At 40.0% G+C, this 13,254-nt stretch overlaps 2 long non-coding RNA genes across 4 annotated transcripts; one reads left to right on the top strand and one right to left on the bottom strand.

Annotated features, from left to right (window-relative positions):
• The first annotated feature begins 461 nt into the window (after window positions 1–461).
• On the top strand, window positions 462–6,206 carry LOC111254850 (uncharacterized). 3 transcript variants are annotated; one of them, XR_015318714.1, is made up of 3 exons: window positions 462–2,027; window positions 4,602–5,019; window positions 5,716–6,206. It is a non-coding gene; the product is annotated as an uncharacterized LOC111254850 (long non-coding RNA). The 3 variants fall into 3 exon arrangements; XR_015318715.1 differs by having other exon boundaries at window positions 462–2,253; window positions 4,657–5,019; XR_002675234.2 differs by having other exon boundaries at window positions 462–2,253.
• Window positions 4,849–8,098, bottom strand: LOC147758643 (uncharacterized). The gene is made up of 3 exons (XR_015318716.1): window positions 7,385–8,098; window positions 5,418–5,497; window positions 4,849–4,987 (listed from the first exon to the last, which is right to left on the bottom strand). It is a non-coding gene; the product is annotated as an uncharacterized LOC147758643 (long non-coding RNA).
• Window positions 8,099–13,254: the final 5,156 nt, after the last annotated feature.

The following is a 13,254-nucleotide window of genomic DNA, read 5'->3' as shown; positions in this document are numbered from 1 at the left end:
ATCTCTATCGGTGAACAGCTGTCGGTATTGCCTTTAACCTATAAGAGCGTGGTATCGTATTGTTAAAAATGTATCAACAACGGCAAAAATTAAAATCTGCTTGTATTATAGCTTAGCTCGGTGAAAAATCGAGCTTGATAGTGGCAATTGTTATGCGTTTATGGACAAATGGGGCAACGCTGAAAGCCGTCGTAAACTGCCTCTTGGGGACACGTTATTGTTGTCAATAGAAAATTCATGCTTCAGGATCAACATAACATTCCGTGTCGATAATACGAAGTTCGTACGAAATGAGCAATTTCTCCATGACACTTATAGTAAATAGCAGCCTTCAAAGTCGAGCTAATATTTTTAGGAAATTGCGATAACGTACTGATAGTAAAATTCTTTTAATTATTAATAAGAAAATTATTTTAAAAAACAAAAATGATCAGTCAGCAACGTGACAATCTAACAACACAGATACGCATATCGTTTGAGCTACTTCACCACGACGATGCGATTATTTCTTAATGCGACCTTTACCCATATGAACACCTTTATAATTCTATATGCTTCTATGACAAGCTCAAGTGAAGTGTCCAGGCCCTCTATAGATACGTACACGTAAAAGTACCAGTTCTACATTAACATTTGAGGCAAACATGAAAATTTGTCCTATTCCTATAGTGAAATAACGAGTACACGATGCATCGATACTAATAGACGAGCAATTTTTTTCGACGAACGAAAGATTTACCAGCAGCATCTGTTGTACATAGAAAGTACATTAACCTGCAGTAGGACTAGCCCTAAAGTTTGATTACGGTGAGATTTGAGACACAGAAGAGGGCAAACGTGATACTGAGATTTTCCAGTATCCAACACTAGACAATCATAATAATATTACAAGTTAGGAACATTCCCTCAATTGAATCTTTGATCTCCGTCGTTGCAACAAGCGATCTATTTTTACGTCTAATAAAAATAGAATTCCTTGCACAGGAAAGCGTGCGGGGCGCACTAACATAGTCGATTTCCGCTAGTTCAGAACGTCGAGTGCCACTTTTATGTGCCACATCGTTTAAATTTGTTGCTAGATCCAATCTTCATTTGTTACGGCATAAATTTAGATTTTTAGCGCTCTCAAATGAGATAGTTCTTCGCTTACTATCCTAGCCATTCATTGGCAAAAGCGGTTCACTTCAGTTTTTCTCTACGCTTAGTTAATGGCGATTAAAAGGGGGTGCGTGTGATCTGTTGGCCACGCTGTACAATCTCAATAGAAACAACAGACCCAAGCGATATTTTAACATCTTTTTGAATTACCTTTGTCTAAAGGGCAATTTCGGTTAAAACAATGTGAACATTGAAAATGTAAGACTTTAATTTGTGTATGGCATTGAAGCTCATTTGAAGTATCGAAGGGTAATTTCAGAGTAAATGGCCGTTATAAATCTTTAAAACTTCGCTACGGCGCAACGCTGAACATGCGTAAAGAAGAACGATTTAAAATGCGAGAGGCTTTAGTGGAAACCTTTTCAGGCGCCGCCATCAGGCGGCATACGAAGATCGCCTAAATTAATGATCGAAATTTTGTCACGTAGATTACTTTAAATATTTAATATATAATAGTTTCATATGTCCTTAGAATCCTTGTATGTGGTGTCTCGCGTGAAAAATGCAAGCTGTCAAATAGAGCGGCTTCTTTAAGATGCTCAGAACAGTTATTTTCTAATATGAGGAAAAATTGGAAACTACAAATGTAACTGCAAACGTTTTCTAATTGTAAGCTTACTTTCTTCCCATAATGCAAGCTTAATTTCATCATTGATATAAATTACCCTATGGCCATTTCTGTATTAAAAGCTTTTTTAAAGGTTTTTATTTCTTTGTATAGAAACCTGATCTAATTTGTTTCGATGTTGGCCCACCGATTTCGTTATCCATATCTATTCAAATACATAAATAACACGTCAGGTTCGCTGCTACCGCGTCTACTACTATTTAGCAAGTATATGGTGTTTATCGAAACGTTCGGACCGCACGTATGTAATGAGGCACTTGTAAACCCGTAAAATTTACTGCGGTCATAAGAGTGACTACGTTCTATGGGCATAGCGATGACAAACCTCATTTCAGCGTATCTGCCTTCCGATTATATTCTGTTTACATCAGTTCGACAAGGCACTATTTCATGAACCACTTCTCATCTGTTTTAGTTGGCCCTGAGCTTAGCGCCTACCTAGAGAACGGCCTATGGCCAACGGCTAGGTTAGTGTGGTTTTTATCTATACAAGCTCACTTTGACTCAGTTACCTTTACGAAAATGTGTGTACTTTGCTTTACTGACCGAGTGAATTTTACTGCTCGAGCTGAAAAATTAGGTTTGTTCTATAGTAACTTGACATAACCCCAGGTAATCTCATAAGTAGTTCCATGAGCTGTTTCTCTGACTGCAATGAGCCGCTTCGATCGTATTACTAATACAAAATTAATTTTATTCAATTCTGCGCTTCACAATATCAACCTTAAGAGGCAGTTCCTCGTTCTCATCGGTATAAGGCGTACTCAGCAGTCGCGTTTACTTCATTTGCATAGTGTAAAACGTATACGGGGATACCATGATTCAGCAAAATACAGTACCTTAGACGAATACCCGCCACAAATTTATCTAGCATGAATTTGTTGTAATTCTCCTCTGCCTTGTTTAAGCTCTCAGTCAATTTATTGACTCCTTCTGGCTAGCCTATTCCAAGGTAGTAACGAAATCGTCCAGCCAATTTTTGAAACGTTCTTCACTATGAAATCTACACTTAAGCCTTAAAGTTGCCAGTGACTGAAAAGGTGGCCCTGCGTCAGCGCGGAAGCTAGACTACCTGGTGGCGTCTTTATAAGATCAGGACCGCTTTACCTACCTTTTCCAGGCGTGGTTTGGTACTGCTGTGGAGAACGATGACTTTCCTTTGTCCATCGGGCCTTTTCCGTTGGGCAGTCTCGTTCAGTCGGTGTAACTGGTTGTTGTTAACTTTTGGGCTTAGGCCCATCTCCCGTAGCTATCCGTCCGTTCCGCTGCTTCATACCGACGTGAAGGCACCACTGTCTGTCACCCGCAACAATTCTTTATACAAATCTATCAATGTGTCCGCGTGTTGTCAGATGTCGGTTGCGGCGTCGAGGGGTCGATGACGAGCTGTATGTTTTTAAGCACTTTCCTTCATTTATGACGCACGCATGCTTCTAATTTCTCATAAAAGACCATACATTTAATATGATAAATAGTTGTCATCTTTTTTTTTGCCCAATCTTTTTGACCAATTGACGAGTTCCTCATCTATATTGGATTGCCGGCAGGGATAGGTGTACGTCCTCCAGATCGAAAATTCCATCTTTGAACTAAGTAGAGCGTAGATGCCCATGCTTGCGACCCCGCGTGGGTTTAAGCTTTTTTGCTAAATCTTGGCCCAGTGGAGCCGTACGCATTTTTCCACTAATCGACGTATGTCCCTAACGGTTGTACTAAAGCCTGCCTATCTAAATAAAGACCGAAATTATTCTGAATATGGGCTTACTACAGGCGTAAATTGATGTGCATTATTTTAGAAAATGATGTTGACCTTATCAGTGAATAGTAACCCGGCTGTTCGGGGCTTTAGAGCTATTACACGTCAGACGCATATAACCTTCACATTCACAAACGAAATGCGTTGATGAAGGATGGATAGAGCTGCAAATATGGCGGCCACTTATTTGTAAATTCTGAACGGTCATTTTTAGAAAAGGCGGTTGCCTAAACAAATGATCACTCAGCCTCGGTGGATTAAAAGTCCGTTAGATCGTCTATTAGTACAAAAATACTTACTTAATGCTATCGTATATATACTTAAAGCCAGCAATCAATGAGATATCAGGGTCATGTTTGGGTTTGCTTCAACTATCTGCATTTTGTAGGAGACAGCTCCTCCATATATTTATAGAACGATAAAACAAGACACCTTGTGTTCGTATAAGTAAGTTAGTGCAAAGGCAGATGTGAATTAGAAGTCGACGTTTTCTTGACTAATCAATAGTAGCTTATCGAGCAAAACCACCATTAATGTACTTTGCCGAGACGGATCACATTTGAAACTTTGCGGGTCTCGTCGGCAAATGATGCTTATCTTCTAAACCGGGCTTGACTCATCATCGGATTCCAATGTCGTAAAACGGGCTCCATGAGAGACCCCAAGTGAAAACATGAAATCTTTTTTCAGAAATCTCTAATAATCGGAATTTCGTTTGTCATGACAATACCTAATATACGATATATAATATATAATAGACGATATATAATAACATATATTTGAAAATTAGCTGCTGTATCGCTGCGCTATTCCAGCTCCGTGATTCAAGCGGTTTCATACGGGCGTACGACAAATCCTCTTAATCCTTTATTACAAATACCTTCGATTTACTATCTTCGATATTATAATAGGTAGTGAATAAGCGTAGTGCCATTATTAATCACTGACACCACTCAACCGTAGATTTCACTCATTGACGACTGTTGTCGTTTTGGTAACAGTTTCATATCTGAAAAAACTCTACGGGCTTTGTGAAGCAATAAATGGTAAATATTGCAGACACGGCCAACGCAGCACAGATAACGCCAGCGATGAGCTGGTCTTTTTTTGCCAGAATATCGAACCCGGATGGGTCTTTTGAGGGAAAAAGAAGGCTTTGAGCACAGTCTGCTGCTGATTCGACGGTCCCCCACTCACTATCTTCGACGTCGCTTAGCTCATCTTTGGAATCACAGAGCGATCGTGATGACATCGGCAAGTGAACGTGTCCTGAATTAGTCAATAGCGACACTCCCCCGATGGCCGCCCGAACACCGGTTTGCTCCGCTGATATCGTCTGCGGTGCGACGTTCCTAGACACACTCTTCACCGATGAATTCCCCAACCACCCAAAGAAGAACGTGGTAAAGCAGCGGACGAAATGCGGAAAACGAGTGCGCCAAAAGCTAACGGAATGAAACGAAGGCAAAGAGAAAGAGTAAGTAAAGGCAACCTCGTACTCCTATTACTTTTCTATCGTAAGTTATCAGTGGGCGCTTTTTTGCTACCCCGCTCACTATTTTGTCCCATTGGCCCATCACCCCCGGCGCTAGGTTCCTCGGGTCGTCGTTGTATATATTACCTGTGGATTATGTCGCTATCTCTGTAGCTTGAATATCCCCATTAAATGGATACAACAAGGAGGGATTTTCAATTGCAAAATATTTACACAGGTAGGTAACTATTCGTGAACTTGTCAGAAGTGCGTGGAATGCGTGACGAGTGCTTCATTATATGATTATTATGGATTCTACGTAATGCCCGAATGTACGTTTTACCCGAATTCAAACATTATCAAACTTGATAATTCGAGTGTTAACCGAAGAATCCAGTTACCATAATTGTTCGGGAACCCTTCAAGTGCGCAAATTTTTTAAGTTCCCGATGTAACGATGATTGATTACTCAACGGCGGATCTGCAATTAAAAACACTTATTTTTTAAGATAATGAATAAAAAGGTAACGTGTGTCGGCGTGTTAGCTAAGGCACCAAGTGCGGCGACGAATGACATTGGATCATAATCATATATTTCACTCGAATTCACAAATTAAAAATATAAACACATTATTTTTCCTACTTCTTGTTAGCACAATAACCGCAAGGTGTAGCTAAGAGTGTATTTTTTATGCGTAGAGACGGCATGTTTGTCTCAATGTTGCTATATCTGCGAGGTCGGCACTTCATATTCGACATGTTTACGCAACAGATTAACCTCACATATGGAACAATCGATGGAAGGAATCGCGCCGCGGGCGCATCTTCAGCAATCTTCCCACGTAGACTCGGGGGTTGGATGTTTAAGCAACTTAATGCTGGGAGAGGAACTTTACCTTTGCAAGAATTGTAACCCGTGGAAGCGTCTAACTAGACACTTTCAGGTCAAATGCTGCAGACGGTGAATGAAATGGAAATCCCTTTTGCCCGTGAAGCCTAACCGTGACTAAATTATTGTTCTTAGCTGCAGAAGTTCAAAACAATAAAATATGGCAGCCAGATCGCCCAGAAGACAGCACAGGTTATCGTGACTGTAAAAGATTTGTGTCATATTTTCGTAGTTGTTGACCGCAAGAAAACAATATGTTAGGGAATAACTTTAACCGAAAGAGTATCAAATAAACAAAAGGAAACCCAATGTTGCGGATGTTTAGTATAACTTAATTCCATTCGCTGGTTCTTCACAGAGGTGTTCTAGTCGATATGTTAAAAGCAGGTAGGGCGTATTTCTGATAGCCATGGCCAGGTTTGCCCCATGCTCAGAAAGTTATCGCAAAGAATAGTATATTGTAATCAAATGGACAAGCCAATTTTCTAGTGTCACATCAGCTTTGCGCAACATTATACATTCTGTTTTTTTTTTGTTAATAGTACTTTTGTACGCATGCGGCCTTACACGAAATTTGCTTCTTGTTATCGAGCTTGGAGTATCCACTTTATTTTCCTATCGATCCACACACATTTACGAATGTCGATCCATCTTAGGCGGACACTCAGAACTTTGCTTTTAGTTACTGAACAGCCGTTAGGATGCCTAATTCAGACAGATCGATGCATTGGGCCATTTTGAATTATGAACTTTAGTAATCTTCATTTAAAAATGACGCAAATTAACAGGTCCAGAAGTGCGTCTGTTTCGAACGCTTCCTATAGAAGTGTAAAAGTCACTTTATGAACACATTATGGTATAATTAGAAGGCCTAACGGCTCCTTGGGAGAATAACCAAGGTTTAACACCGGGTTCAAAGGTAACAGGTCATGCCATCTATTTTTATTCTTTGCTTTGTGGATGCATGCACATTGATAGTTACATTTAATTGAAAACTAACGAGGAAAAGAAAGAATCCAGAAAAGCTGTAGCTTATAAACCATCAAAATGTGGAGCTGTCGATAGAATTGTATGTTTTTTTTTTTAAATTTATTCTTATTTACACTTTAGCAATAACTGTCCTTCTTATTTTTAGAATGAGCGCCATTATCTAAATATCTATTTGCAGAATACAAAAGAAAATGAGGTTGCACAAAAGTTACGTTTGCCCAACTTCCCATAGTGCTGAACCCTGTATGAAAAATACTATTATTAACTAGGCATTTAAAGTAAGAGCATGTACAGTCATTATCGACTATAGGACGCGAATTAGGGAAATATCAGAGAAATGTTAATTTTTCGAGTAGAAAGCAGGTTCTATGTTACATGATATATATATTAAACAACGCTCTAGCTTGACTAGCGCGCGTAGCACATCGGGAAATGGCCGGATTGACTATGATCACCTATGAATGCGCCCCTTCCTTTAGGAGTGTTTACCTGCTCAAAATGGGTCTAGTCCGTAAGTGACGCCCTTTTGTGCAAACAATAACGTCCTGTTCGGCGACTCTTTCTGGTTCGATGGTAGAGATGATGAAGTTTTTCCCGGCTTATGCTCTACCGCGGCAATGTCCAAATGATTATAGAAGAACAGGCGATGGATCAGACATGGCTTCTTACTCTACAAATCGCTTTATCTTCGGCAGCCCCTGTTGCTGCTGCTGCTGCTGTTACTGTTCGCCGAAACGCTGCTTACTTTGCGTAGCATTTGAACGCGGGGTAAGTATATGGCCCAAATGGGCGAAAAGAATCTCTTCCATTGTCATATTTCAGGGCTAATAACAATCGCTATAAAGGGCAAAGCATAGCACTAATTAGGCAGAGAGGTTACGCTAAAACGGTTAATTGAAATCTCCTACTTTCATCGGATGGAATCAGGTAAAACGTGGTTGAAAATATCAATTGGTAGATAACACATAATTATGCCTTTTTTTTTTTTTGTTTATATTCCGTTGTTATTTAATGTTCATGTTTAGCGAACATTCGCCATGGAGTCATTGCCTAAATGTTGTCCTGAACTGCCGATTGGCTGATTTCCAGCGCGTAACAAAAGTGTTTAAGTGGTATATGCTCGGGTTTGAACCTCTCACGTGCCCCTCAAATTTAGTGTACGAATCCTGTACTCACTACGCCATGATCGAATAGTAACTATTGTCAGTCAATTTTAACGTTTGATTTATGCGTTAAGTTTTAGTGAAACACGTTGGGTTGGTATTTTGAAATTCGTCGCGTCAGTTCCTACTAGAACTAAACTCGATTAGTGTAGGCATTTTTTTCCGCATTAATTAGCATTAAATAGCCAGCTTGGAGCCAAAACTCTATACGTAGTACAGCTACTGATTCCGACGGGATTTACTCTCTCTAGACACAATTTCACATAATTGAAGTTGATGTCAAAAAAAGTAAGATTTGCTCTTCACTGACGTACCCTTCTACCGCCAAGGGTTTTAGTTAGGTGGCGAACAGACTGAGTCGATTTTGTTGGCTTCTTATTTTGTTTGGGGACTTACCAGATTTGGTCTGCTTCACTAAGCTTCGATGGGTATAGGTCTACAGGACCAACCGGTACTCCTTCGTTCTTTCCCCATATATAGCACGTGAAGCCAATTAGGATGAACGGGTCCTAACAAGAAAAGGGCCAAAGTTTATGTTAACCCTATCGGCTGGCCCATCCGTCATGTCGAATTGGAACATTTCTGCACTCGGGATGCACTCGTCACTAGACATACTCAAGCCTATGAACGAGACAGGCTGCAAAAGCCGAACCCTTAACAACCACGTTAAAAATAACGAATTAAACAACGGCACCTCGAAAAGTCCATTAAACTAAATGGGATACTTTTATTCGTTATTTCTAGTAGTCTAAAAAGGGTATCTATAGAATTGTTTTTTGTCCGTATGATTCATTGCTAGAGTGGAAAATATTACATTGAAAAATACACTACACATTCTCTGTTGTTTATGTGACGTACTTAAAAGGTCTACAAACTTTAATAAAAGCATGGAGCGATAGAACCACACGCTCTTTCGCACAAAAACACGCCGTTATTCTAACAAATCTATTGAAACCTTTTCTACAACTGCGGGAAATATGTCGAAAGGAGCGTCGTTTCCAGAATAAAACGGCACAATGTGCTCATTGTTGAACTTCTTGCAAAATTGAAATCGGCTTAGTTCAGAATAACGTTCCAAGTAGATCCTCGTTATAAACGGCAGGTTGTCGTGGAGAAGCTGATATGAACGGATTGCCTATGTGCAAGCTTGACGATACAATGTCTGTTGTGGCTCAGCAACGAAACGAGGCGAGAGCGTTACTTTTAGCAGAGTACTTTGCCTGAATTGCTACAAAATCATTCCCGTAAGCTCTAGAAAATTGAATGTTTAGTCAAATAAACGGAAAAACCAACAAGTTTTGCCTGCTTTCGTGTTTATGAAAGGTAGAGTATTACGTCGTCTTGTATTCCCCCTGAAAAGAACTACAGAATAGATTGAGCGCTGTCAAGGGTAGACACAAGACATTTATTTCGATATTTATTACATCTTTACGAGCTTCCGTTTCAACAGGAGGAAGTAGATATTGAAGAGAGAGCAAGATCACGAGATAACAATACGCAGAGCCCGTGTAAACTAATTGGACGTAAAGCATAAATTCACATTCATTGCCTTTGTTGTTATTATTGTTATTGCTCGTATTGCATTAGAATATCTTGAAATAAATGGTCCTGTTGGAGCAAGGTCGCGCTTGATCGGCTTCATTGTAAATCATGCGATTGTTCCATAAAGTACAATTGTGAATCAAGAGCGAAAAGAATGTCGATGTTGTAAATCAAAGGCATAGAAACCTATTTTGGGGAACCCAGCAGTCTTTACGCTATCTGAACAGCAGCATAATAACCGGTGCAGTCATACTAAGCAACGGTCTGAAAGGCCTTAATAAGACCCAGCGAAGCCTACAAAGAAAATTAGGTTCTATCGAATTCAATATTAATTGCTAAACGTTGCCACTCTATTGTTCTGAACAATTTTCTCTGGCAAAAGTCAGCTTTGCCTCTCGTAAATCAAGCAAAACTGACATAAAAACCACATGTGAGTTAGCTATGGGTTCACTTATTTTCACATTCAACTAAGCGTCATCAATGTATTAGAGCCGTACATTGCAGATAAACCATTGAGTTGAATACTCTAGCGCTTTATTTTACAAACGGGACGCAAAGAGCGACAAGACGTGTCCTTACCGCAAACAGATACGTCGTCTGAAATATGATCAAACGCCACAACGTTTACCGCTTTCCTTAATCCAACAGCTATGTAGAAAGGTCATTTTGCTCAAGGTTGACGGAGCGAAATAGGCCACGACGATTGAGCTGCTGCCAAAGTCAATTTGAATACTTTGCATTCTGAAAAAATTTATTTATTTCTGTTATGCTCTCCCCTTTGCTCCCTTTGGCGCCTCTTGCACCCCCTCAGTCGTTTTAGCTTCCAAACGTGCCGTCTAGATGGCCAATTTAGGTGAAAAAATGGGTTTCGTCCTCCGCCGTTTTACGAATCAAATCGCTTCAATAAAGACGTTACGTTCTCGTCTGTTTTCTTTTAAGTGTTCATGTCTTTGAATTGTGGACCTTTCGGAACGGAACTCGCTTGGATAGATGATACGCAATTATACGCTGTCTATGTAGAACCTTTTCAGGAGTTCATATTTCTGAAGTTGTTCATCGAAGACCGAAAAAAAACCATGCACGATGTTCGATTCTCCTCTCATTACCTCGTTCTAGCGACAGCCTTAGGCACAAGTCCTACGAACAAAGCGTAGAAGAAACAATTTTAGTAGAAAATTGCTAAATTGAATATTATTTTGCCCGAAACATTGTATTGAATAATTTAAGTTGCTAGAATGGTAGCAACCGACAAGGCTTTATCGCGCACGGTGCCTTCTCTCGGGCCCGTTGTACTTAAGCAGATTATTTAAGGTTAAATTAAGCTTGTCCGCCACGAAACGCATGTTAGACTATTTGAAAAATGGCGTCGAAGCTCTACAGATGCTGAACGAGATGTTCAGCTTACTGAACCCGATGCATCAGAACTTACTAACGAAACAACTCTACTACTGACAAGTTTTAACAGGGCTACTTCAATTTCTTCGGTAAGATCTAGTTACGAGCTGAAAGCCTCACTGCCAACCCATATCACCTGAGGTACTTTGCTCTAACACACGGTACTATTACTTTTCTTTGGAGGTGAATTTTCGTACAACTAAAAACTTCACGTTCAGAGCGTTTCGGATTCACTGTTACTAGGTTTGGAATTTACAAACGTTAGCTTTTTGAGTGAGTGCACCTATTGAACGAGTGTTTTGAGCAGACCAGGGTGTTTTCTAATAGATGTCTAAACTATATCATATACCGAAGATGTATCATGCGTTTCATGTCATTATCGTGCAGTATCTGCACGTAATTACTGTAAAAAGTTTAAATGTTTAGAGGTGTGCAAGTCGGAACAAAACAGTTTGATATTAATATATTCCGAAATCAGAATTATTGCCTTACAAGCAGCACTTCGATGTAATACTTCATCGCAAAAAGCCTGAAGCGCTAGAACGCTTCCTCATTCATCATCATCATCATCTCGGAAAGATCTGAATGGTAAAGCCGGCCGCGAAAGAAGACTCACCTAAACAGGATAAGTCGGGCTTAAAATAAATTGTTGGGATCTAAGAGATCAATGCCTTTTATCCGCTTATTGTTGTTGTTGCGATGACACTTTGAGCTTTTAAGTGAACATTTATTGTTGAACCATGTTGGCGAAGGTATAACGGATAGGGACCGAAGTAATGATTAAATATTCAACGATGGAAAAGCGATCACGAAGGCTGCGGGCGTTGCAACTTGCACACGATGAAAACGAGTACTGCTCGTGCGGGTCTAGCTGGGTTTTCTATTCCAAGTATGAAGATTGTACGGTTTATACTTCGGTTTTCTGAATAGCGTACACACTATTTCTATGCATATATGTACCTTTGTGGTATATTTACGAAGTTTTAGGAGTTTAATAGCATTCGGCGGAAAACACCAACAACGATTCTTGAAAGAAAAATTGATCCGCCAGTTCTATGGATCGACCGTTGTGAATCATAGAAACATTTAAATTTAAATATTTGACCATGATTTAAAAATACCGAAGAAACTTATTTAAGTCTATGCTCAAAATTTTCCTAACAAGATCATTTTTTGAAAGTATCAAAGGAAATTGCTTGATATAACACTAAAAAAGGTTCTACGTGAGTTGGACAAAATATCGTGCTTAGTAATAAGACTATTGGCTCGCTCGTCGATGTTCGCACTGGCTACGTTCATAAGATATTCTATAGCGCCTGCCTTGCCTATTAAAACTTTACGTAATCCCAAGCAAATCAAGTAAATCCTTTAAGAAAGTTGTCCCTGTATTGTACCGCATACATAACACATCACTAAAACTTCAAAGGCAGATAGTTGCAAAGTCTAACCCGGAAGCAAACGAAGCGTCTGTTTGTGACCACTTCCCTATACCCTGTTTCTACTTCCCCACCTTTACGCTACAATGCTGGGGGGTCCTATCGTATCGACATTTCTTTATGATAAATTGACAAGAGCGACTGCCACCAGGCATTATCACTATAAGCATGATTGCGGTTATTATGAATACGCTGCTACAAGACGCAAAATGATGAGTCTTGGTCGGCTTGCCGTGACCTACATCTGCGCAAATGCCCCCAGCTACTTTTCCAAGTCGTCTGGCGTTCGCAAATGTCGCAGTTTCTGCAGTAGGAGCTTCCTCACTTTCTAATAAACAGATATCATAGACGACGCTAGAATGACATCTATGAATAAGGTATCACTGATTCAGCTATTAAACAGCCATCCCTGTCGTTTGTCTAACTCGCTATCGTCTTACATTGTGTGCTCTATCTCTGTGTACAGGGTGTTTCAGTGTTTTCTGAGGGCTTATTTTAAACGTAGACCTTTTGTAACAAACGAAAAGGGCTCTGAGGCCAATGGCAACCGAGCATATAAACACTGTGATTTGTTTCTAGTAGAACAGTTTATCATGGCAGAGTGAACTGCGATAACAGCCCGCTATTCAGGACTGGCCATGGAAAGTCGCCGTCATTAGAGCATGCTAGAGAGTCACGTATTCTCTTTTTAACACTCTGAACCGAGATAACACTGTTTAAACGCAGCAAGACAAAGCGCTCGCTCCAACGCTGATCTGATTACGAACAACAGATACCTTTCTGGGCCGCCATGTTTCTGGCGACCAAGACATTTAACACCTTT

The sequence above is a fragment of the Varroa destructor genome, unplaced genomic scaffold (genome assembly GCF_002443255.2).
Source record: "Varroa destructor unplaced genomic scaffold, Vdes_3.0 BEIS01000001.1, whole genome shotgun sequence".
Taxonomy (NCBI): Eukaryota; Metazoa; Arthropoda; class Arachnida; order Mesostigmata; family Varroidae; genus Varroa; species Varroa destructor.
This window is presented reverse-complemented; position numbering and strand designations above follow the sequence as displayed.